At 45.7% G+C, this 3102-nt stretch overlaps 1 pseudogene; it reads right to left on the bottom strand.

Moving 5' to 3' along the window:
* Window positions 1–1226: 1226 nt before the first annotated feature.
* Window positions 1227–3102, bottom strand: part of LOC142939534 (actin-binding protein WASF3-like) — a 5116-nt pseudogene continuing 3240 nt past the window's right edge.

Raw genomic sequence — 3102 nt, 5'->3', positions numbered from 1 at the left:
AGGGTGGCCGGGCTTAGCCTTAGAGATCAGACATCAGGATGCCTCCTGGACGCCTCCCACTGGAGGTTTTCCGGGGACGTCCAACTGGGAGGAGACCCCGGGGAAGACCCAGGACACGAGGGATTACATCTCCCAGCTGGCCTGGGAACGCCTCGGGATCCCCCAGAATGAGCTGGAACATGTTGGGGGGGAGAGGGAAGTCTGGGTCAGCCTGCTGGGCCTGCTGCCACCGCGACCCGACCCCGGATAAGAGGAGGAAAATGGATGGATGGACTATGAATTTCATAAAGTTGTAATTTTAACTACAAAAAATAAATAAAACTTTTGAGAAAAATAAATATTTTGTCAATAAAGTTTTCTCTTTTGAAGACAGACTTCTTTCACATTTTTTGTTTAATAATTAATATATTTTTTCCACCAACATGCAAAATCACATCAGCAAATATCAATAAATCAATAAATCAATAAATCAATACGTCTCTACAACCAATCACAGATGTTTTTTGTTCATTTACAGATGATGTCATGACATCACACACGATGTCACACAAAAACAATAATCAGAATAATAATAATGTTGAAGTTATAACGCTCCTCTGGTTACCATGGCAACGAAGGATTCAGACCAATAAAGGACACGATCACAATCACAATAAAATAACCTGAACGATATAATCAATCAATCAATCAATGCCTGAACATAAAGGAAATATTACCATAATTAAACTGTAAACAAAAACAAAACAGGAAGTTAAAAACCTTCAGACAGGAAGTACTCATCGTCCTGAAGAGAGAAGAGTCGTTACAATGTAACGGGTTCATCCTCTGGAGAACCAGAACAGGACCTGTGAGGTTCAATTAGAACAAATTAAATAAGACAACAAACATTGTTTAATCTCTTCAGAGCAGTTATGTACGTCCAGATATGTAGAAGTTATATATACACATATATATATATGTATATATATATATATATACATGTATATATATATGTTGTATATATATACAACAAATGTGAGTGCGTGTGTGTGTGTGTGTGTGTGTGTGTGTGTGAGTGTGTGTGTGTGTGTATGTGTGACAGTTAAGCAGCATTATCAGCTAGTTTTTCTTTATCTAGATATTATCCAGTGGTTTTATTTGGTGTTTTACTTCCTCTGTCAGTTTCAGGTTCTAACTCTGGTCTGGGGTCAGTCTCCTTATTCCCGGTCCTCTGGTTCTGATCCTCCTCAGTCGGACCAGTCCTGGTCCTCTGGTTCTGAGTCCTCCTCTGACTCGCTGTACTCTACAGCGATGCGTCGTGACAGAATGGTGGCGACATCGTTTCCTGTTGGTTCTCGTTTCTTGGCCTCTTCTTGCTCTCGCTGCTCCTGAACCTTCCTCAGCTGGATCCCTGTAGACCAGGAGAGACCAGAACCCTCAGTGAACCGGGTCACACCACGTGTCGGACTAACCTGACAGTGAGACGGGTGCTCACCTCTGCGTATGGCAGCCAGCAGGTCGCTGCGGGCGTCGTTCACCGGCGTGTTCGGACCACCGGGAGGCTTCCTGCTGTCTGTGGCCAGGGCGAACGGGGGTGGAGCCGCAGCGGAAGAGGGCGGAGCCTGGCCTCCGGGTCGGGAGGGGGAGGGGCTGTAGTTGGCTGGGGGGGGAGGGGAGGGGCTGTAGGGTTGAGAGAAGACACCTGGAGGGGGAGGAGTTAGTAATATATATAATATAACACCTGGAGGGGGAAGAGTTAGTAATATATATAATATAACATCTGGAGGGGGAGGAGTTAGTAATATATATAATATAACACCTGGAGGGGGAGGAGTTAGTAATATATATAATATAACACCTTGAGGGGGAGGAGTTAGTAATATATATAATATAACATCTGGAGGGGGAAGAGTTAGTAATATATATAATATAACATCTGGAGGGGGAGGAGTTAGTAATATATATAATATAACATCTGGAGGGGGAGGAGTTAGTAATATATATAATATAACACCTTGAGGGGGAGGAGTTAGTAATATATATAATATAACATCTGGAGGGGGAGGAGTTAGTAATATATATAATATAACATCTGGAGGGGGAGGAGTTAGTAATATATATAACATAACACCTGGAGGGGGAGGAGTTAGTAATATATATAATATAACATCTGGAGGGGGAGGAGTTAGTAATATATATAATATAACACCTTGAGGGGGAGGAGTTAGTAATATATATAATATAACATCTTGAGGGGGAGGAGTTAGTAATATATATAATATAACACCTTGAGGGGGAGGAGTTAGTAATATATATAATATAACATCTGGAGGGGGAGGAGTTAGTAATATATATAATATAACACCTTGAGGGGGAGGAGTTAGTAATGGACAATGAGACGAAAACACAAGCAACAAAAAAAGAGGTTGGTGGTTACCTTGGTTACCAGGCGGGGTTGCCATGGCAGCGGTGTGGGTGGAGCTGTTGGGGAACGTCACCTGATCCGCTGACGGCATTAGAGGAGGGGGGGGCGGGGGGGGGGGCCGGAGGGATCTGATGGTCACTGAAGAGAGACGAGAGGTGTGTTTGTGTGAGTGAGTGAGTGTGTGAGTGAGTGTGTGTGTCTGTGTGTGTGTGAGAGTGTGTATATGAGTGTGTGTATATGAGTGTGTGTGTGTGTGTGTATGTGTGTATGTGTGTGTGTACTTGTCCTCCATGGCATTGTTGGTCCGTGCTCCGTTCTGATTGGCTGAGCCTGCTATCGGAGGCGGGTGGTGATGATGATGATGATGATGGTTGCGTCCTAGTGAGTGCTGGTGGGCGGTTGCCGTGGCAACCACAGAGGCAGGTCGGAGGGCGCGGTCCAACGACTGGGTCTGACCACTTCCACCGCTCACCTGATCCTTCCCATCATGCATCTGGGCCTCGTGGGGGTGGGGACTGGAGTGGAAGGACAGGTCGTCTGACCTGGATGGGGCGGGGCCAAAGTGTCACTGGACAGACGACTCCTGGTTGGGACAGACGATGTAATGTGAGTGAGGACAGGTGTGTTTACCTGTCCGGTGACATGGAGCCGTCGGAGGTGTGGTAAGGTGACGGCGTCACTCGGGCGTCTGGGCGGAG

This window comes from Anarhichas minor, unplaced genomic scaffold, assembly GCF_050575085.1.
Source record: "Anarhichas minor isolate MPS153535 unplaced genomic scaffold, ASM5057508v1 ptg000100l, whole genome shotgun sequence".
Lineage (NCBI taxonomy): Eukaryota > Metazoa > Chordata > Actinopteri > Perciformes > Anarhichadidae > Anarhichas > Anarhichas minor.
The sequence above is the reverse complement of the archived record's forward strand: the minus strand, read 5'-3'. Positions and strand labels throughout refer to the sequence as shown.